The 23718-nt window shown below is 36.8% G+C and overlaps 1 protein-coding gene and 1 long non-coding RNA gene across 8 annotated transcripts in view; one reads left to right on the top strand and one right to left on the bottom strand.

Moving 5' to 3' along the window:
* The window catches only part of HTR2A (5-hydroxytryptamine receptor 2A), a 72968-nt gene that overhangs the window by 9551 nt on the left and 39699 nt on the right, over window positions 1-23718 (top strand). The gene's annotated exons all lie outside the window — the stretch shown is intronic.
* The window catches only part of LOC128566553 (uncharacterized), a 36709-nt gene continuing 14112 nt past the window's right edge, over window positions 1122-23718 (bottom strand). Inside the window, exons 3-5 of one of the 4 annotated variants that reach the window (XR_008374585.1) lie at window positions 22919-23025; window positions 8180-8350; window positions 1122-5808 (exon numbers count right to left, since the gene is read on the bottom strand). This is a non-coding gene — a long non-coding RNA (uncharacterized LOC128566553). Of the gene's footprint in view, window positions 5809-8179; window positions 8670-22918; window positions 23026-23718 lie in introns of all 4 variants that reach the window. The other 3 variants (XR_008374586.1, XR_008374584.1, XR_008374583.1) reach the window with 3 other exon arrangements.

Raw genomic sequence — 23718 nt, 5'->3', positions numbered from 1 at the left:
TGTTTCAGCTCCATCCAAGTAAACATAAAAGATACGGTGTCTTCATCTTTTTATGGCTGCATAGTATTCCATGGCATACATATACCACAATTGGTTAATCCATTCATGGGTTGATGGGCATTTGGGCTGCTTCCACAACTTTCCTATTTGAATTGGTCTACAATAAAATAAACATTCTCATCCAAATGTCTTTGTTGTAAAATTATTTTTGTTCATCTGGGTATATACCTGATAATGGAATTGCAGGATCAAATGATAGGTCAACTTTTAGTTCCTTGAGAATTCTCTAACTTCTTTCCGAAAAGGCTGTATCAGTTTGCAATTCCACCAGCAGTGTAGAAGTGTTCCCTTCTCTCCACATCCACACCAACAACTGCAGTTTTGAGATTTTGTGATGTGGGCTAATCTTACCAGAGTTAGGTGATTATCTCTAAGTGGTTTTGATATGAGTTTCTCTGATGATTAAAGATGATGAGCAGTTTTTCATGTGTTTGTTGGCTATTCACCTGTCATCTTCAGAGAAGTTTCTGTTCAACTCTCTTGCCCACAAAGAAATGAGGTTTTCCTTTTCTTATTGATTAATTTGAGTTCTCTGTAGATTCCAGTTATAAGACCTTTGTTAGATTCACAATCTGCAAAAATCTCCTCCCCTTCTAAAGGCTGTTTGTTTGCTTTATTTGCAGTACCCTTACCTGTGCAGAAGCATTTTAGCTTGATCAGATCCCAGTAATATATTTTTGGTGTTGCTTCAATTGCCAGGAAGGTCCTCCTCATAAAATATTTTCCCAAGCCAGTATCTTCAAGCATTTCCCTGCATTCTTTACTAGTATTTTTATAGTTTCACATCTTAAAATTAATTCTTTCATCCAGTGAAGATCAATTTTTGTTAGTGGTGAAAGGTGAGGTCCAGTTTCAGTCTTCAACCTGTAGCCAATTCTCCCAGCACCATTTGTTAACTATGGAATCTTTTCCCTATGTATGCTTTTGTTAGGCTTATCAAATATCTGGGTCAAAGATGAGATTAAGAAGGAAATCGTCGTCCAGGCGGCGCCCATGGCTCAAGGAGTAGGGCGCCAGTCCCATATGCCGGAGGTGGTGGGTTCAAACCTAGCCCTGGCCAAAAACCACAAGAAGGAAATTGTCAAATTTTGGGAACGAAAAATGATAATGAAGATACAAATTATCAAAACCTGTGGGATACCGCAAAGACAGTCCCAAGAGGGAAATTTGTAGCAGTAGAAGCCTTTCATCTTTCTGATAAAGTAGAAAGAGGGAAAGTCAACAACCTAATGGGTCATCTCAAGCAATTGGAAAAGGAAGAACAATCCAACCCCAAATCCATTAGAAGAAAAGAAATAACCAAAATTAGAGCAGAATTAAATTCAATTGAAAACAAAAGAATCATTCAGAAAATCAATGAAAGAAAATGTTGGTTCTTTGAAAACATTAATAAATTTGATAAACCTTTGACTAGCCTAGCCAGAATCAGAAAAGTAAAATCTCTAATAAGAATGTCAGGGTGGCACCTATGGCTCAGTGAGTAGGGTGCCGGCCCCATATACCAAAGGTGACGGGTTCAAGCCCGTCCCTGGCCAAAAACTGCACAAACACATACACACACACAAAAAAAAAGCATTAATCAGAAACAAAAAAGGAAAAATAACAACAAATACCACAGAAATTCAAAAAAATCCTAAATGATTACTACAAAAAATTCTATTCTCAGCAATATGATAATCTGGAGGAAATGGACCAATACCTGGAAGTGTGCCATCTTCCTAGACTCAACCAAAAAGAATTAGAAATTTTAAATAGACCTATAACAAGCACTGAAATAGCATCAACTGTACAAAATCTCCCAACAAAGAAAAGTCCAGGACCAGATGGCTTCACATCAGAATTCTACCAAACCTTCAAAGAGGAATTAGAACCCATACTACATAACCTTTTCCAAAACATTATCTTTTCAAATATTTCTTCTGCCTCCATTTTCTCTCTCCTTCATATCTGGAACTCAAACACTTTCTTGCATTTTCTACCTTTTTTCTCTCTTTTTGCATTAGTCTGGGTAGTTGGGGTTTTTTTTGTTTTTTTTTCCTTCTAGATTATTAATCCTCTTAACAGCTACTTCTACTCTGCTGTATTCTTAATTTCAGTTACTGTATTTTTAGTTCTAGATTTTTCCATTTGATTCTTTTTTATTAATTTCATATTTCTATTTTCTGAAATATCACAAGTAACTAGATATCTGAATTACCTGGGGTTTTCTATTTTCTGGGTTGTATCTTTTTTTAATCTTGATTCTGTCCATTAGTATGCCTAGTAATTTTTTTATTTATTCTATAATACTGAGAGAAAATGTGTGGATATTCTGTTGTTATTGTTCTCTGGCAAGGTGTGTTTTAGCTTTAGCAGGCAATTAGAGTAAGCACAAATCCCATTAATCCAGTCAAGGACTGAGTTTATTTAAGGCTGGTACTTGTAAAGCTGGTCTATTTCTAGTTTACCCTGGCACCTAAGGGGTATTTTTAGTCATCCCAGATGAAAGCCTGGTGTGCACTCCACTTTGAAGAGCTCTGAACACCAATCATAGATCCTCTCCACCTTAATACCACTGTTAAATTTCTTTAGCTCCTCAACCTCCAGTCTGTTAATCTCACAAACCAGTGAATGTTCTTCCCTTCATTCCAGAATCTTAACTCCTCCAATCCTGGCTTCCTTGGTAAACTAACACCAATTTTTTTGTTATTGTTGTTTTTGTTTCTATTGTAGCTCTTTTTTTTTTTAATTTCAAAATATTAAGGGAGTACAAATGTTTTTGTTATGTGGATAGCTTTTATAATGCCCTAATCAAAGACAGGTTTGGGGCCTTGAATTCTGCTTTATTTATACTAGTATTGTCCTTTTAGTTTGAATTTCTCCAGTGTATCTTTTCTTATCTCTTTGTTTTTAATATATTTTATTCCTTTGCTTTAATGTGTATTTTTACAAGTAATTTTAAAATGACTTTTATTTTTAACAAATCTGACAGTCTTTGCCTTTTGATACTGAAATTCAGCCTGCCAGCTTTTATTGTGACATCAAAATAATAAGCTTTATTCCATCCATTTTATATGTGTCTTTTTTGGTAATAGTTCATCTTTTTTCTCCTATTTAATTAGTTTACTGACTTGCACAATGTCCTAATGTCCTTCACCCCATCCCAGTTACTTTGAATTTCTACTGGCTTCTTCCCTTTGTCCCACAATTACGATCTCATTTCAAAGAATTATTACATTGTGATTTCTGTTAATAAATAGAAAATACACAACAATTACCACTAAGTTATTTTCTCATTTACTCTGAGTCCCAATTCACAGGTTTTTTCCATAATTTTTGAATAGCCTGGCCATAGGGTAGCTCTTTTAAAGATAACACCAAAACAGAAACCATAAATAAAAATGTAGACATCCAATATATGAAACATAATATGTTCAATGACTATAACCAATATATGCAAATTATTTTTACAATGTATATGAATGACAGACCAAGGTTAATATTCTTAAGACACAAAGAACACCTACATTTTGATTTAAAAAATAAAAAGACAAATAATCTAATAGAGAAGGAAATAGTAAAACTATATGAGCAGGCAATTCATAGAAACATAACTTTAAATGTACATTAAAGCTCAAGAAAAAATGCTCATCCCCTTTAATACTCATGGAAATATAATTTAAAACAACAATATCATATCAAATTTCACCCAACCAACTGGCAAAATAAAATGAATGAAAATACCCAGTTCTGTTCTGATACAGCACTGCATGTGCTCTCAAATCCTGCTTGTACAAATGTCAATTGTTCATTCTTGGACAAGCTAGCAAAAGCTATTATTAAAATTTGACTACCAATATCTCTTAAGAGAATCTATTCTACAGAAAAACAAAAATGTTCAATACTACAATTCCTCTACTAGATATATATCCAGAAGACCAAAAATCACATTATAACAAAGATATTTGTACCAGAATGTTTATTGCAGCCCAATTCATAATTGCTAAATCATGGAAGAAGCCCAAGTGCCCATCAACCCACAAATGGACTAATAAATTGTGGTATATGTACACCATGGAATATTATGCAGCCTTAAAGAAAGATGGAGACTTTACCTCTGTCATGTTTACATGGATGGAGCTGAAACATATTCTTCTTAGTAAAGTATCTCAAGAGTGGAAGAAAAGGTATCCAATGTACTCAGCCCTACTATGAAACTAATACATAGCTTTCATATGAAAGCTATAACCCAATTATAACCTAAGCATATGGGGAAAGGGGAAAGGGAGGAGGGGGGAAGGATGGGTGGAGGGAAGGTGATTGGTGGGACCACACCTATGGTGCATCTTACAAAGGTACATGTGAAACGTATTAAATGTAGAATATAAATGTCTTAACACAATAACTAAGAAAAGGCTATGTTAACCAGTGTGATGAAAATATGTCAAATTGTATATAAAACCAGTGCATGGTGCTCCATGATTGCATTAATGTACACAGCTATGATTTAATTAAAAAAAAATGACATGTAAAATTTTTTTTTTCACTTTCAAAGACTTTTATTTAGCTGATTACAGCATTTAAAGAATTCAAAATACTTTGGCTACATTACAGTAAGATTTAAAATCTCTGCAGGACAATATAGACATGTAAAATTTTTAAGGCAAAATTTTTTTTCTTTTGGAATGGCAGAAAAGTAGAAAGGTTGGGTTATGTTTGGATAGATTAGTTTTATCCAAATTGCAGAATATATTGAAGGTTTTTTAAATATTTAATTAGAACTACAGTTGTCCCCTGTTACCTGTGGTTTTGCTTTCCATGGTTTTAGTTATCCCTGTCAAAAGCGGTCTGAACATATTAAGTGGAAAATTCAAGCAATAAATAATTTGTAAGTTTTAAATTGTCTTCCATTCTGAGTAATGTGATGAATCTGTCCAGCTCTGTCCCACCAAGGATGTGAATTCTCCCTTTCTCCAGCAGTTCCATCATACATGCTGTGTGCCACCCATGAGTCACTCCATAGCCAGCTGGGTTATCACAGTGTCACTACTTGTGTTCAGATAACCCTTATTTACTTACTACTTTACTAACAATAATTAATGGTTGTTGTCAGCCTCTTACTATTCCTAATTTATAAATAAAACTTTACCATAAGTATGCATGTATTGGGGAAAACAGCATATACTGAGTTCAGTACTATCATCAGATTCAGGCACTCGTTCAATGTCTTGGAACATAATTACAGTGGATAAGGAGAGACTACTGTATTTGATATTCAAGGGAGAAATCTCCATGATGTTAAGTGTGTAAAGCAAATTTTCAGGTGATATGCATGGTATGAGCCCATTCTGGTAAAAATAACAACAATAATAGTTATAATACATGGGGACATATTGAGTTAGCACTGAAACACAAAAGATTTCACACTTATCAAGAAGATGAACTGAAAGAATGAGATTGTTATCTCTTCTCTTATACATTACTGTATCATTTTATTTGTCACAAATATTGTTACATCATATTACAAAGTGTTAGGGATGCCCCAGAAGGAAATGGTTACACCTGCATCATGAGCCAGAGGAGGCTTCCTGGAGGAGCAGCCAACCTCCAAGGCTTGCGAGGATCTAACAAGTTGCATCCTTGGTAACCATGTCACAGATTATTCCAGTTTTCCTGCACCAGGTATCTCTGAGGCTTGCCACTGCTTTTCTCTTGCTCTCTATCACCTGTGTGGTCACTTTACTGCTTTGACAAGTCTTCCATTTAATTCTGAGAAAAATAAACATAAATCAATTGTGTTTTCCATTTGTAAAGCTCATTTGTGAGCTTCTTTAAGTAAAGCAGCAGTCACAAAAGGCTGAAGCACTAGATTAACAATGATCCTGGGATTCTGTCTGGATTTCACTTTCCTTTTATATACTTAATTCCTGGAGCAGAGCTGACTGCGACTCCACTGCAAGCTACAGAATGAGGCAAACCTTTCCTCATAATAGATTCTTTTCTCTTATTGCTCATGCCATGTGGGAAAAGAAAAAAGATGCTACCTTATTTCCTGGCTGTCTTTAGCAAAGGTATATATCAGATAGAAAAAGTGACAATGACTGTTTTTCGCTTTGTCACATTCTGATAGGCAAACACATCACTTTTTTCCAGAAATATTATTTCATTTCAGAAATGTATTTGCAGTTCATGGTGTAGTTTGGAAGTATTGGGGGACTTTCTCCCTCAAGAATAAACACGACCACATTCTTTCTGGTTTGGTACTCCTGCAGTAGAAGGAAAAGCAAGCTGTGTCACACTTATTTGGAACCCTTCTTCTCACAGGCTGTGACACAACACATAGAATCCTAAACTGAAAGCTTAGGACACTGGGCCCAGCCTTTGCCTTTGTATGGTTCAAATATCTATCTACCTTTATAGACAATGCAGATGTATAAGGCAGCTTTAAAATTAAAAACAGTGTAGATGTATCAGGCAACAGTAAAAATTATAAATCTTTCTGTAGTTTTAATTTATACTTTTTATTATATATGATGTTTTAGCATCTTTGCATGTTTATGAGCAAATTTATATTTTGTTTTCTGTAATTGGCTGCTCATGATTTTTACTGTAGAAGTAAATAATTCTAACCAAAAAGTCTGGAGTCATACTTTTTGGATTTGACTCTTGGCACGGTCCCTTATAGATGATGTGACCTTGGGAAAGTTACTTAATTTCTCTCTATGTATCTCAGACTCTCAGCAAAAAAATGGAGATAACAGTACCTGTATAATGAGGTTATGTTAAGGATTAAGTGCATAAATAGAATTTCTCTCATATAATAAGTGTTATGGAAGTCTTCAGCGTTATTTGAACTAGGTCCTGTAAAGTTCTTGGTTTGGTTTTGGTTTTTTTTTCCTTCTAACAGATAAATTAGGGAATTGGCCCTTTGTGTTATTTGCAACCTATGTATTCCCAGTTTGTTACTTGTCACTTGACATTGCTTATATTGCTTTTCCACATGAATTTTTTTATTTTTATATGTCTACTCTTTTTTTAATTTATTTATTTTTATTGTTAAATCATAGCTGTGTACATTAATGCAATCAAGGGGTACAATGTGCTGGTTTCATATACAATCTGAAATATTCTTATTATATGTATAATCTTATTTATATTCTTTACTCTCTTATGGCTTCTGAATTTTAAATCATTACTAAAAAGTTCCTTTTCCACTATAAAGTTACAAAGACATTCTCTCATTACTTTTATGGTTTTGTTTTATACATTTGAGTCTTTGAATGATTCAAAGTTTAACCTGCTGTCTAATTTTGTCTTTTTCTACCTTTTTGTACTCCCAGCATTTATTTACCCACTGATTTTCTATGCCATCAATATCATCTACTGAACTTCTGTATAATTAGGTATATTTCTAGTCTTTCTTTCCTTGTGATTCATTCACTTAGAAAAAACTTTTAATTACTGAGGTTATATATTATTTTTAGTGTCTTAGATCTATTCTTTCTCTTTCCTTTTTTCTGATCACTTTCACTTGTCTATTTGAGTTTTAAATGTCCGTTCCTATCTAGTTCCCCTTCCCTCAAAATTCTATTTTTTATTTAGAAATTTATAAATCAACTTTCTAGATCTTTTGGCTGGCATACTTTTATATGTTTCTTTCATCCAGTTTTCCAATTTTTCTTATGTATCTGTGAGCAACCTCACTATATTAAGTGAGGGGAATACTTAAACAAATATAACTATATAAAATCTAAGCACTTAGATCGAATAGATTACATGCTCCTTTAGGCCAAAGAGGAATGACAGTGAAATATGTTTAATTTTTCTATTAAATGTCTTCTAAAAAAAATTCTTGAAAAAAATAAAAAAATAAATCATCTGAATAAAACAGGCTTGAAACCAGATGGTGTTCTGTCAGGCTTTACGCTGGAGGACATTCCCAGCTCACAGTATAAAACAAAAATATCTAAGGAACCCACTCAAGACTGTCTCTTCTGGGATCATACAGGTCTAGGCTCAGTTCCCTTAGAGCCATGAATCAGCCTGAGAAATAGAGTTCAGACGCCCTTCAAGGCAGATGGCCTTTGGGTTCCCCATTGTCACTGCACCCCAGAAGATCACATTGTAGGCCAGCACCTACCAGAATCCGAGCTATCCCTTCCCTACATCTCTATCTTCTTCTCATTTTCTGCCCTGGGGGTAGAAAGACGAATTGCCTCTATTTCCTGAGTTGTCATCCATCCCAGAGGTCCAGGTGAGCACTCTGGACACTGCTGCGGCCCACGCAGGCCTGCAAGTTGAGTGGGCCAGCCTGTGGGAGAAAGAATGTTACAGTCTTGTTGAGAGTCTCTCAAGTCTTTCAGCACCTCAGCACCAGACAGCCACCAAACGCCAATCACACTGTAGTACCTTGAAACAAAGTCTTTACAAGGCCACCGCTCAGCCCATCTCATCTCTTATCCTGAGTACAGTGACCCTTCCCCTATTCTGCCATGGAGGCAAAAGAATCTAGGGACATCTCCTTGCCTGGCCAGCTCTTCTCTTGCTGAGGAGCACAGTATGGTAAAAGGCATCACAGACAGCCTATGTTCTTGGAGGGCGTATCCTTGGTTGTCCTTCAGGATACCAGCCTATGGTTAAAAGGCCAGTTAATGACCCTGGAAGCTCAGGGCCTGCCAGCGTAGCCGCTGACTTCTCTCTGCATGGCAGACTCTAGCCATAGCTTAGGGAAAATATGACCCATGATCAGCAATTAGTAACATACACAGTCCATGGCCCTAGAAACTGGTGAGAAAAATTAAGAAATGATTAAGTAATGACAAACTGCTTCATCCTTCATACATCTGTTGGTTTGGCCTGGCCTATGGGCCATGAATTACTCTGCTCTTTTGCTCATCATTCTTTTTAAGATGAGGAGGGACAAGGGACTTTTGTTGCTTCTGCTTCTGGCTATTAAAAGCACTGAAACACATCCACAACTGCCCCATCATGCCCACATCCTGCCTCTTGGCTGTGTTAGGGGCTTGTAGGCTCTTGCGATATCTATCAGAATGTAGGTGTTGTAGTCTAATCAGGAACGAAGGTGAATCATCTGATCAGTTTGTTATCACCAGCAGCCTTTGTGGCCTAATACCCTGCTCCTTTGTTGACCTAAGGAAATCCCAACCCCTGGTGGCTCTGACAACCAGCCTTTTGCTGTTGCACTCCAGTAACTAAGAGCTGCTGGAAAATTCACCTCCCTGTCAGTTAGGCAGTACCGCCTGTCTGGGGTTTCGAACTATAGCTAAATCCTCATCCTTCTGTCAATCTTTTGATTTGTTCTTGGTGGATTTTTCTTCAAATCTTTTTCCTACTTAGGTCTTTTTCACAGCCTTGGATCACTACTCTCTAAGCCAGTGGTTCTCAACCTTCCTAATGCTGCAACTGTTTAATATAGTCCAAAGGGGTCACGACCCACAGGTTGAGAACTGCTGCTCTAAGCAGATAAACTTGTCTCATTCTTCTCTTAGAAAAGACCATCAAATATAATTCCCTTTCTTTTTCTACTTCCACTTTCCAATTTTACTCATGTTCTTCTGTACTTCCTATCTCTAACTCCTGGCCTTCCCAAAAGAATTTGACTCCTGCAGGCGGCGCCTGTGGCTCAGTGAGTAGGGCGCCGGCCCCATATGCCGAGGGTGGCGGGTTCAAACCCAGCCCCGGCCAAACTGCAACAACAAAAAAAATAGCCGGGTGTTGTGGCGGGCACCTGTAGTCCCAGCTGCTCGGGAGGCTGAGGCAAGAGAATCGCGTAAGCCCAAGAGTTAGAGGTTGCTGTGAGCTGTGTGATGCCACGGCACTCTACCCGAGGGCGGTACAGTGAGACTCTGTCTCTACAAAAAAAAAAAAAAAAAAAAGAATTTGACTCCTCCCTACTGATTGATTTCCAATTGATGTTCACTTCCCCCCAAGATTCTGTTTGATTTTCCATTTTGTCATCTTTCATTCATGCATCAAAGCATCCTTGGCCATAGCCTCCTTCCCTTTTACTGTTGTTGTCACAGTCTCCAAGGCCTTCAGAACTTCCAGTTGAATCTAAAAGACTATTTATTTATTTATTTTTATTGTTAAACCATAGCTGTGTACATTAGTGCAATCACCTGCTATTTCAATAATGTACTCAAGTAATACATGAATGTCTTTTCAATGGGAAAGAATTGAACAGCTCAGACTGCAGAGAATACAAGTGAAGTTATCGTCCCTCCCTTCCTAGCCCTCTACGCCAACAACCACAGTCATCGTATTAACCTTGAACCGTGCTGCTGCCCTCAGTGCAGAGCAAAGCAGGAGAGATGTATTGGCAAGCATCGCCCCCTCAGACTTCAGCCCTGCAAGATGCCTCTTCATCCTCTCTGCTCATACATCTTCAGATTCTGTGTTTGCATGTCAAGTAGTTCCCTCAAACCCCTGAAATTTGCTGTAGTTTTATCTTGTATTTGTTTTGATCCTTTCTTCAAGTCTGTTTCCCGCTAAACCAGATCCCATCTGCTGTCTGTCTTCCAGAGATTCTGCCATCATTTTTGAAACACTAACAAAATGATATTTTTCTTGTCATGGTTTATGATTTGTTCTGATGAGTTATTTCATCATTTTTATGACTAAATAGGATTTTAGGAGTAAGGTACTATGAACCAATACTCAGATAATTTCTTGATGCACACTGCAATAGTAATGTGTGTGTATGTATATATACATACATACGTGTACATATTCTTTATCTATTGATCTTTTTTTTATACATTTGTTTAATTCTGTGGCTTGATCTCTCTTCAAACCTGTCTTCTTCCTCAGCACCTCCCCACTCCCTAATTTCCTTTCTCTGCTGTTTCTGTACACTCTTTCTTCTTTTCTTCCTAAAATGATAGTATCCTCTGGAGATCCATTCTCGGCCTTCTCACTTTTTATTCTCCTTGCTCCTTCTGGGTCCTCTACATTTCCATGTATTCAACTATTAGTCAAACACTGATGAGCTGTTCATCTCCATCCTTGTCTATGATGACCCCAGGGCTCAGACCCCTGCATCCAACTACCCAGTGGACCCTTCTGGCCAGAAGTCCCACAGAAACCTTGGTTATGTCAGATCAGGAGCTGTGCCCCTTGTCTGCCCACTTCTGTTGAAAACTCTGACTTAGAAGAACATTAGAGAGCATTAACATCTACTCAGTGGTTAGACCACCCAGCAATCCTCCCCATTTCCTCACCTCCACATCCAAGTGCTGAGTCATCTTTTGTTTTCACTTGCTCACTGTTTCCTAAATAGTTCATCTCCTCCCATGCAGGCTCTGCACTGCAAGCATTTCCCTGTCCGCAGGTTTGCTGCTCTTATTCTCCACCTGGCCCCTGAAGTGCACCACGTGAAATACAGATCTAACTAAATCACTCTCCTGATTGATGTCCTCTTTATTGCCAGTAAAGTCCAGATCCTTAAATGGAAAGTATGAGGTGCCCACAGATACGGCCCCAGCCAGCCCCCGTTTCAACTCCTACCATACTTTGTTTTATTCTTTATTCTCCAGTGACAAAATATTGCCTACTATTCCCATATCATTTTTTAATGATACACCTTCATTTTTTAATCTTATGTTTGAAATATTTTCCCATCTCCTTGCCTGGCTAACTTCTACTTTCTAGGGGTTTTGGTACCACCTTCTTGTGGGTCTCACTAGTAGAATCTCACCATAGTTCCTACCTTTTCATGGAGGCTTCCCATCCTGGTCCAGGCATCAACTTTCAGTCCTACATTGCTGTTTTGTTTTGTTTTTTCTTCATCTAAGCATGATTATACTCTAGGGAGTTATCTTACATGACTCAAATTCCAGTAAACTCACTGATTTAAAGGAATACCCATTTTCCTGGATCTATTCACCTGCATAGGATGTGCCTTTCTGATAAGGGAATTCTCTCAGAAGGTCATACTTACAGGGATAGCAATGCCAAATAGTGAGAGTCTGTGGAGCAGTGACCGTCCGGGCATATGGGGGGGCTCAAATGAACATTAAAGCATCTTGCAGAGGGTTTGACATGCACATTTTCATAAACTCTTAAAAATATAAATGAAAGTACAAGTATACAGAAAATATCTTATAATCTAATGGTGAAACAGTTGGATATGACAGAAATAGAGTTAGCCATTAAAATTAAAACGCAGAGAAATCTAACAGGGTTGTGGATCAGAGCGTGCTATGCAAAGAGGGAGATGTGTGAGCTGAACCATGAAAGATGGGCACAATTTCAATAGCAGAAATGGAGAATGGTCCAGAACTTTCCAAGAAAAGAGAGTAATACAGGGAAAAGACATTATAAGACTTAATAAGAAAAAGATTGCGATATATGAACTTTCTTAGTATTCTTTAAATGATATTTTATAACTCTGTAACAATGGTGAATCACCCTTTTTCTCTCTAGGCATATTTGTGATTAGATAAGACCGGTTGTCTAAAAATCAGAACATCTTTCCCCTGGAAAGAATGCTGAAGATTCCTCATCTTGTTTTAATATCTCTTTTCAGTGGTCAGTACAGTCTGTTACAACATGCATCATTTTTACAGTTCTGAGATTAGCACTTGCTTACACTCCTCATGCTGCAGGTTAGTATTTGTTGGATGACTTTGGAGAAGCACTTTGAAATCTTGGATGAATGGGGAGATAGGTTTTCATCAGAAACATTTTTTTTTTCATTTTATTTTATTTTATAATTTATTGTTGGGGATTCATTGAGATTACAAGAAACCAGGTTACACTGATTGCATTTGTTAGGTAAAATCCCTCTTACAATCGTATCTTGCCCCCCAAAATCAGAAACATTTTTAAAACCTTTCTTCTGAAGAGTGACTTCAGGAAGATTTCTGCAGATGAAGGATTATGATGATCCTTCTTGGTTTTCATTTCAGAAGGTGGTATTTTTCTGACCTTCTGCATTCCAGGTTTCTGCTTAGGGGTCTATAGTAACTTGTGTTTACTTAGTTATAAGGAGTTGAGAAGTGTGAATTATACTGGCACTTTAAAAAGTGATGTCTTCAAAGTCACTTATCCATTCTGTCCCTATTTTTAATTAAATTATTAATACTTAATTTCAAGAGTTAGGATGTTAACTGTGGTGAGGTGTGGAGACAAAAAGAAATGTTTTGCTCAACTTGTATTAGTGCATGCCCATGAGAACCTTTAAGGTAACAATTGCTAACTCTTGCCATACTGTTAACTTTTTTTAAGTTTTTAAAAATGGAAATTAATTGTCTCCTGCATTTCCCTATTTTCCATAGGGTGGATCTATAATTTTTTTCTATATTCCTAACTGTTTTTAAATCCCAAATAAACAACTATAAATGTTTATGAGCATGGCCCTGTTTAAAGGCCATGTTCCCATGGCTATAAACTGCCAAATTAATTCCCGCTGTGCACTGTATTCAAAGAAACCACTCTGATTATACATTTGATGTTGAACTTTTGGAGACAGTCCAGTTGATATAGAAATCAAAGGTCTGTCTACTAGGGGGCATTCTTTATTTCTCTAATAGACCAATTAATCCATCTGTCTTTGGTAAGGGCAGTTACTCATTAAAATTTTGTTTCATCTGATGAAAGATATTCAATTCTGTCTGGAATAAAAGGAGTTGAAATACTATGGTTTTATGTTTACTATTTCCATCTTCTACACAGGCTTCTGAATTCCCCACTATACACCTGTGTTTTCTCCAGTTAAAGGGAAAAGAGATGTTCCTTTTATGTTTTTCGGCTACTTGACTCTCCAACACATTTCTATTGCAGTTCCCAGAGTTCTAGTGTGGCTCCAACCATTCAGTTCAGTCATCACAAATCCTAACTGTATTGGAGCTGTTATGTATTGAATGCTAGTGTTGCAAAGATAGCAGCCCTGCCCTTCTATCACTATATCTGTTTTGACAGACATGCTTCCTAGATACACTTAAAGACAGTATCTTTGTTGGTTTCCCTCTTAACGCCATGCATCAATGTGTCTGACTCTTGCAGGAGAAAATATAAATATGTATGTACATATGTATTTAACCATAAATAGGAGCTCAATTATATTGGTTGAATGAATAAAAAGAAAAGAAGGGAAGGAGGGACATGGAAATAAAGGAAGAGAAAAAACAGGGTTTCCTGAGTGACCCTTATAGTTTTTCCCTGGTAGAAAAGTTATTTTGAAAGTAGGAGGTTCACCTGTGCTCACCTTTTTTTCCATGTGGGAACTTACTTGGCAAAATACAGCAAATGAGTTTGGATGAACATCCCTTTAGTAGCTTTTCCAATATTTTCACAGATTTAATGTCTGTTTCCATGGAAATTTTGTTTTGGCAAGGCTAGCTATAGACAGAAGCTACGAACCAGAAACATATGCCATGAGAATTTCATGTTCCAATTGTCAGGCAAAGGCTAAAAGTCATACTTTTGCCTTTTCAATAACTTGGTGCTTTAAACTCAGCAGGAGAGAGCACTATTAATTCAAGCAAGAAATATTTTCATTATATTAATGAGGTTTCATTTTTGACTGTTTATATTTCTCATAACAGTGAGAGCAATTATGGGGGCTGTGTTAATAGGGAATTTTCCTCAGGTGAATGGAGAACTTTTAGATTCTCATTATTCCCTTCAAAACTCCCCACCTCCATCCCTTCTCTCTGTGAACTGTCTGAGCCAGCACTTGCTCACTTGCCTATTTTGAGTCATTTTCTTCAAGTTTTGACAAACCATTTATAAAAGTGTTATAGAAACTGAATGAAAGACTTGATAAAAGAATATGACTGAACTGTGAAGGTGAAATATTTCTGGGCATCCATGATAACCCTTCTCAAACAAGTCTGAAAGTCAAATAGATTCATAAATAATGGCTCATAACTGAACACCATTTTGCCTTTGGATGAGAACCTACATTGTTTCTATGAAGGTCAACTTTTCTAAAAGTCAAGAAACAATGAAAGACCCAAAGAATTACTGAGAAATGCTTAATCTAAGGGCCCATTCTTAGAGAATCTGATTGAGTGGAAACTAATGGGAAACCCAAAAATTGGTGTGGTCTGGAAAGCACTGCCTCAACTACCAGTTCAGGATTTGGGCAGACTTTTAACATCTACGCATGAATTATACTGCATGTACACTTGTTTTCAAAATTCCAAGGTTCAGACTGGGTGCAATGGCTCATGCCTATAATTGCAACATTTTGGGAGGCCCAGGCAAGAGGATCACTTGAGCCCAGGAGGTCGAGACTGCAGTGAGCTATGATGATGCCACTGCACTTCAGCCTAGGCAACAAAATGAGACTCAACAATAAAAATTTCAGGGGATTTTGTACACTGCACATACGCTGGTTTATGCAAGCACTTTCATTAGTAGTATACAAAGTGGTTAAATAAACTATGCAATAGAGCATACTAGATTTTTAACCTTTCAAGGGCAGATACTGTGTCTTATTTGTCTTTGAGTGCCTCGCCACTAGCACAAAAGGTGCTTAATAAATGCTAAAACCATCCATTAGTGCTGATTTCCTTAAGCAAGTACATTGTCTTGATGCATTATAATTTTATATAAAATTATTGTATAAATCATTTTAACATTCTCTTTGATTTAAAGTCTACATTTAAAAGTAGTTTTCATTCCAAGATGGTCAACGTAAAAAAGTACCTTTTCACGTCTCAAAGAGCACCATGATATTTTAAATGTATCACAGCCTGTTAATATGATATTATCTGAATTTCAGAGGAAAAATAAAAACTATAACTAAAGTAATTCCCCTGGTGCTCTTTTGAAATAGTTTAGAAAGTCATATGTCTTACGTGGGATTTGTCCAGAATTAAATTACGTTTTGATAATCCTTTTCAGCTCTATAATTCCATTTTCTACTGTTAGCTTTTAATGCCTAAAATTGTCAGCAAGCCTCTGAACAGAGATGCTTTTGTTTTGTTAGCAAGGGATTCTACTTTTAAGTCTCCACATGACCTTCAGAGTCACGCTTAGAGCCAATTGGATGTTAAAATGCAGAGAAGGGCATGACCAATTCGTGTCTCTGCTTGCCTACCTGGGGAATTTACTAACGCTTTGTAATTATTTTGAAATAGGGTTAGTCCTCAGTTTAATAAACTGAATAATAGACCCTATTGAACAAGTAATGCTAAATAGTCTATTTCCAGAATGATTGGCTTAGGTTTTTTCTTTTTCCATAATGGTTGATTGTAGAGCTGATAATTGATTATTTCGCAACCTGGTCAGTGGCTCTGCAGACTGAAATAATAGGATGGTAACAGAATTAGAGCAGGAGAGGGCCGGGGGACCAGAAGAGTTTATTTTTTAATCCAGCCTCTTGCTTCAAGTAGAATTGAATAGCAAGCAATCATTAAAGGAGGCAATGTTTTCTGATCAATTTCCCACTTTTAGGCCAAATCAGCCTGTTTAATTTATGGGTTTTGGATAGAGATTTTTACAAGGATGGAATAAGAAGTCTGAACCGGATTGCATTTATAGTTCCACATTAAGCTTCTGGTATGTACCAAAGTCTGATGGCGACTGATGTATTGAAATAATTCTCACAATCTAAGAAAAGATGATGGGTTCAGTTAACTTAGTACAAATTAATAGCAATTTTGAAGTTACTCTTTCCAGCACCAACCTCACTGAGGCATGTGTCTGTAATACACAGCAATGCAGAGTTTGACAAGGGGTAATAAGTTGCCCTGGCATAATGGAATGAACAGAGGATTGGGGTGCAGACAACCTAGGCCCCTGTCTGGCTTTTGTCAGCATGTAGCTGTACATCTTAGCTTTCATTTCATAAGAAAAAAAAAAAAAAAACTTAGACTACCCAATTCCTAAACTAATTCTGAACTCTATAATCTTAGTTGCATAAACTGAGCCTTGAAATCTGTTTAGTGAGATTCTCAAGCAAAACTCAATATGGAATTTCGCTAACCTGTAACTTCAAACCACTGACTAAACTCAATGTCACTAATTTTAGCCTAGCTTAGACAGAACAAATCTACAGAATTAAAATTGCATGTAAGTGATACAATTCTAGGATAAAGAGAAGCTCTCCTGATACTCCAAAGTTATTTACTTTGCACTACAGGTGATTACTAATAAAGATGCAAAGTTTAAACCAAACAATGTTTTTTAATTTTTTTTAAACTAAAGTACCAATAAAGCAGCAGTAAGAGAAATATTTTAATATTCAACTGTTCAATATTTTAATAACAACTGTTTCCATTTCTATATTTTGTCTGCCACAAACAGTGTATTTTACCAAATGTTGCGATAATATCATTGTATTGTTAGCATATTTCTTTTTTTTTTTTTTCTGGCATAGGCTTCATAATGATTTTATTGCCTGCAAGTTATTCCATCATGTTCTCATACCATTATTTATTTATTAACTATTCTTCCTATTCTATTTCCAGTTTTGACTATTAAAAACAAAGTAGCATATTCAAAACAGTAATTGGGAATTTAATCTGTCTTATTTTGTCCCTATGGTAGTCTGTCTTTTCACTTTTACTTGCCTATACTTATCTCAGGTATATTTACTTAGACACTAATAATTTCTTCACTCTTTTCCTATTTTTGTCAAAAAAGCTTTTATTTGATCAACTTAGAACTTGCATTTTTAAAAGTCACCAATAAAGGCATATACTTTATTTTGAAAAGTTTTATTTTGGTAAAATATATAACATAGAATTTGCTATTTTAACATTTTTAAGTGCATAATTTAGGGCATTAATTACATTCACAATCTTATGCTACCATCACCACTTTTTCCAATTGTTTTCATCTCCCTAAACAAACCATGACCATTAAGCAATAACTCCCCATTACTTCTAGTAACTTATAATCTACTTTCTGTCTGTATTAATTTGTCAATTCTAGATATTTTATGTAAGTGGAATGCTACAATATCTGTCCTTTTTCTGTCTGGCTTATTTCATCTAGAATACATTTTTCAAAATTCATTGCTGTTACAATACTTACTCAAAACTTATTCCTCTTTATGGCTGAATAATAGTCCACTGTATGTATCTACTTCATTTTGCTCATCTATTCTTCTGTTGATAGAAACATGGATTGTTACTAGCTCTTGGCTATCTTGAATAAATATTGCAATGAATACCGGCATACAAGTAATTGTTTGAGTCCCCATTTTTAAATATTTGGGGTGTATATCTGGGAGTCAAATTTCTAGATCGTATGGTAATGCTATGTTTATCTTTTTGAGGAACTGTTAAATTATTTTCTATAGTATCTGTACCGTTTTACATTCCCACCAGCAACATACAAGTGTCCTAATTTCTATAAATCCTCGGCAATGCTTCCTTTTTTCTGTTTGTTTATTATATCCATCACAGAACGTGTGAGGTGATACCTCACTGTGGCTTTGATTTGCATTTGCCTGATGACTAATGATCATGAGCACCATTTTATATCCTTTTTGGCCAATTATACATCTTCTCTGGAGAAACATCTATTAAAGTCCTTTGCTCATATCTTAATTGGGTGTGTTTTATCTTTTTGTTGTGGGTTTTAGGAATTCTTTTTATAGTCTGCATATTAAACACTTGTCAGATACATGATTTGTAAACATACTTTTCTCATTCTATAGGTTGTCTTTACATATCTTGGCAATATCCTTTGATGCACAAGGGTTTTTAGTCATAATGAAATCCAGTTTATCTATTTTTCTTCTTTTTAATTGTGTTTTGGTGTCCTTTGTACTTTGTTTCTTTTTTTTTTTTTTTTGGTTTTTGGCCGGGGCTGGGTTTGAACCCTCCACCTCCGGCATATGGGACCGGCGCCCTACCCCTTGAGCCACAGGCGCCACCCATGGTGTCCTTTGTACTTTAATCACTGTGTATTCCTTTCACCTAATTTCTCCTTTTACTCTTCAGAGTCTTTAAAGCTACTTTATCACCATGAGTTCAGTCATTGGTGGATTTCATGTTAGGTCATGATGTGTCTGTGATTTTAGGAAAGGAAAAACCTAAAAGAGTTTTACTTTTCTATAATTTCTTTTTTTATTGTTGTTTTTATTTTTTAATGTTTTTTATTAAATCATAACTTTGTACATTGATGCATTTATGGGGTTCATGGTTTGCTTCAATATACAATGTTACAATGTGAAATGCTTACATTGACCTAAGTAATACACCCATCACAATTATACTCATTTTTCTATAATGTCTTAATAAAGTATTTTAGTAAGTACTGAATTTTTTTCTGTGTGGCACTAGCAGCAGTAAATAACTCCTTTGTCTGATATTTAGAAATGGCACTATTTAAGTGGCTAGTGAATGAAATATAGTTTAAAAAGCACTTTTGGATGCTTTAAGGATGAATAGCTGCCCTCAACTTCCTTGGGGGAGTGCCCAAAGATGACCAGTGGAAATGCTGTATAAAAACATCAGGATAAAACAGGAACTCAGGTGAACATAGAGAACTATGTATACTCATTATATGTCTTTAACAGTGATAATTCCCTAATTTTGGAGGAAAAAAATCAACAATGATATTTTAGGGAAATGTTATGTAGGGAGTGTGGAATTCCTTGAATTGGAGTGACTCCTCCAAATCTATAATCTTCTGAATCATCTTACTCATTCTTTGTAATGCCTTTACCCTCACAAACTTTGTGCAAATGTTAAATCTCAAAACCACGCTGTCAGAGCTTAGCTTTTCATTTCATCTTCAGACTATACTTCCAGTAATTCCATTCAGTTTGATTCTCCCACCCAGCTCTGGCAGCTTTGCACATCCAAGGATGTTATGTGCTTCCTGAAGTCTGGGAGAAGATATCTCCATAACTTTAGAAAGATGGAAAGAAAAAAAATATGTGAAAATAAAAACAGTGTCCATTCATGGTCTGTTAAATTCATAAAATTATCATGTAGGTTTCCAATTGCCCAAGGAAACCAACTACTGAAGACTATCAAATTGACTAGGTTTTTGCAGTGGGGCTGGAACAATCGATCAAACATTTTTTCTTTATTTCTTACTTTGTAATCTAGGTATTTTGTATTAGGACAAAAAGTTAGGTGAGATTTCAGAAAATCCCTCAATAACTCATGCTTATAGGGTTTATTATTACTTCTTAAATTTCTTTAAATATTCAACTAGGAATATCTCTAGCTCAAATTGTAAATGTCAAAACTAAAGAGCAGGTCTTGAATTTTATTCTGTTTGCACACATTAGCCTGCCACAGTTTCATAGGTGCTAGTAGGAGACCTGAGACTCTGAGGTCAGAGATTCATCCCTATAATAATAGCCTGAGTAGGGTCGGCACCTATGGCTCAAGCGGCTAAGGCGCCAGCCATATACACTTGAGCTGGCAGGTTCAAATCCAGCCCGGGGCCATCAAACAACAATGAAAGCTGCAACCCAAAAATAGCTGGGCATTGTGGCGGGCGCCTGTAGTCCTAGCTACTTGGGAGGTGGAGGCAGGAGAATTGCTTAAGCCCAGGAGTTGGAGGTTGCTGTAAGCTGTGATGCCACAGCACTCTACCCAGGGTGAAAGCTTGAAGCTCTGTCTCAAAAAAATAAAATAAAATAAAATAATAGCCAGAGTATCATCACTGTCTTGCCCTGGTGGCCAGAGTCCCAACTTCCTCAAGGTGATGCAAAGAGGACCACGTGACAATTACGTGATGTGGTGGATTATGTTACTACATGGTGTGGTGGATTATGTTACAAAAAAGGAACCTGAGCACTACAAACCCAAATTTTGTGTAATGAGCAATAAGAAAATCTGCCCTTTGCTCCGGATAGAGACACTATCTGTATCTTCCAAGATCATTCACTTTTTAAATGTCCTTGAAAAGATATTCTGGAGGAATAACAACTCAGTATCCAATGGAGAATTGCTCCAAATTTGTGTAATGAGCAGTAAGAAAATCTGCCCTTAGCTCCAGATAGAGACACTATCTGTATCTTCCAAGATTATTCACTTTTTAAATATCCTTGAGAAGACATTCTGGAGGAATAACAACTCAGCATCCAATGGAGAATTGCTCCTAATAGTTTTATACATTACATACACATAAGCACCAACCTACTTCATAATATTGATATAAATTAATAATAGTACATAATGGAATAAAATCAAGTTGAAAACAGTCCATTTCCTAAGATTGATAATTTGTCAAGGTATTGAGGTTAACCTTCATCTCTCAGTGTGAAGAAGACCAATCAGTATCAGCCTTTATAGAAAGTATTTGGCATCTGGCATGTAGCAGACATTTTATTATTATCTCCATGTGAGGGTCACCAACTAGTTTTGATTTTCAGGTTTCTTTGTCCTATTTCTGGATGCAAACTTACGTTACTTGGAAAGCTCTCTGCAGATAGCTGTGTGCCCATTTCCTTCAAGCCTTTGCTCAAATGTCTATTTCTCAATGAAGCCTATCCTGAGTCCCCCACAGAAGCTATATCATATTCTCTCCCATCTATTTCCCCATCTATTTTACCAGCTTCATTTTTCTCCCTAAGCTTATTGCCTTCTTAATGTGTTAGGTAATATATTTATTATGTTTGATTTTCAGTAAACTCCATGTGAGTAGAGGTTTTTGGTCTACAAGATCTCACAATTAAGTTTGTGAATTTATCCTAGAAAAAGTGCTACAAACCTCATTGCTGAATATCACTACAGTCACCTTTGAAATACTCCCCCTGGGAAGCTATGCACAGATGCCAGTGCCTAGTTCACCCCACCTTCACCCCCATAGTAATTTTAGAACTCTTTTTTTGGAGTCCCAAAGCTATTATATGGCACACAACACACAACAACAACAATAATGAACATCACTCAGCAAGGCACCACCTCACATCTACATGAACACAGCTGTTAGACACTGTTATACCAAGGTTATGAAACCTTACCATATGTAAGTTTCATATGTAAGTGAATGTAAGTGCACAGGGGAAAGTTCACGAACTTAGTTGTCAAACCTTATACAATGACAGTTTTGCTGGCCATTCCAGAAAAAGAGTTTCAAAATTGCTTTGAAGGGTGTACTATGTGCTGGCATCAGTGCATAGCTTCCCAAGGGGAGTACTTTGAAGGTGACCATAGTGACGTTCATCAACGAGGTAAGTTGCACTTTTTTCTAGGATAAGTTTGTGAACTTGTTAGATCTGTAGTTTACTGATGAATCTTCTATCCTTAAGACAACACCTATCCCATAGTGAGTGCTCAATAAATATTAAATGAATGAGAGAATTAAATCTTAAAGAGACTAACTAGTCAGGGTTTCACAACTAACAATCCAGGGCTGGGTAGAACTCAAGGTAGGTCTTCTGACTTCTGACTTTAAGTCCATGACTATTTCTACTGAGCAACTCTTACTTTCCTCAACTTCTTCCCACCTTAAGGCTTTAACTAAGGGCACGGCCCCTCAAGCAGGTATAGTTCTGTCCCAGGGCTAAGAGACCCCAGGACTAAGAGTAGGCAAAGAAAGGAGGAACTGTTAGGCCAGGCTGATGCTGAAGGGCTGGGTCAGCTGGAGGGAGAATGGAGACAGGCAGATGTATTGGGAAGGTGACCACAGGCTCTAACTGTATCTATGTGAGCCTCCCTTCAGGGTTAATAATTTCTATGCATTGCTCTAAACCCTATAAATGTGAACGGCCAGAGTCTAATCTCTCTAAGCCAGAACTACCAATAGTAATAGATGCTTTGTAGAGGATTTTGATCTACAAAGCAATTTATAAAACTCTCTCAAATGAATCCTCTTAGGAGTCCCGGGATATGGGCAAGATAAAGATAGCAGAACTTGAAAATAATGAAATATGTGAAAGAAAGACAGCAAAAAGTTCTCGTGAGACAGCTGGAGGGAGCTCAGAGCAGCTTACCTCATCCCAAGTGCTCAAATATTCCCATCACTGCCAACAGCTTTGGGGGGCATATCAACTCCAGTCTCTGCAGATTCTCCAGTCAGTGATAAACACGGATCAGCCTCCTGCACACAAGAGTGATTTTCCCCACCAGTAGCCCAGGCATTGAACTATTTAAGAAGTAAATGATCCGGAAGATTTTCCCCTTCAATTATATTGTTCTGTGCTGTCCAGTAGAGTAGCCACTAGCCATATACCATGTATGTTGCTATTTACATTTAACTTGATTAAATCAAATATAATTAAGCATTTGATGCCTCAGTCACATCAGCCACATTTTCAGTGGTCTGTAGACACAGGTAGCTGGTGGTGAGTGCATTAGGTAGTATAGTTATGAAACATTGCCATCACAGAAGGTTTCATGGACAGCTGCCACTCTAGATACCCTCCAAGTAATGCAGGACCAGCTTCTGTCCACACCTCAGCCCAGCAGAGCCAGGACTGTTTCGTGTCTCAGTGTGTTGCTACAACTTAAGCCTGACATCTCTTCTATACTTTTTTTCCTCTTGATGATCTTTGAACCATTGTTTCATCTTGTCCTGCCCTTTGAGGTCATGGAATGTTTTATTTTCTGTCATACACTCACTGACCTTGAATCACCAACCCAAGCCTCTCTCCTTCCCACCATGCCAGTCCTCTTTTTCTCAGCCAGCTGACAGTTCCTTGCCATACAAAGTTTTAAGACGATTCACTCACTATTATTTTGTTCTTTGAAATATAAAATTAACCTTCTATATCTAAATTAAAGTTGCAGGGCA

This window comes from Nycticebus coucang, chromosome 15 (genome assembly GCF_027406575.1).
Source record: "Nycticebus coucang isolate mNycCou1 chromosome 15, mNycCou1.pri, whole genome shotgun sequence".
Taxonomy (NCBI): Eukaryota; Metazoa; Chordata; class Mammalia; order Primates; family Lorisidae; genus Nycticebus; species Nycticebus coucang.
The sequence above is the reverse complement of the archived record's forward strand: the minus strand, read 5'-3'. Positions and strand labels throughout refer to the sequence as shown.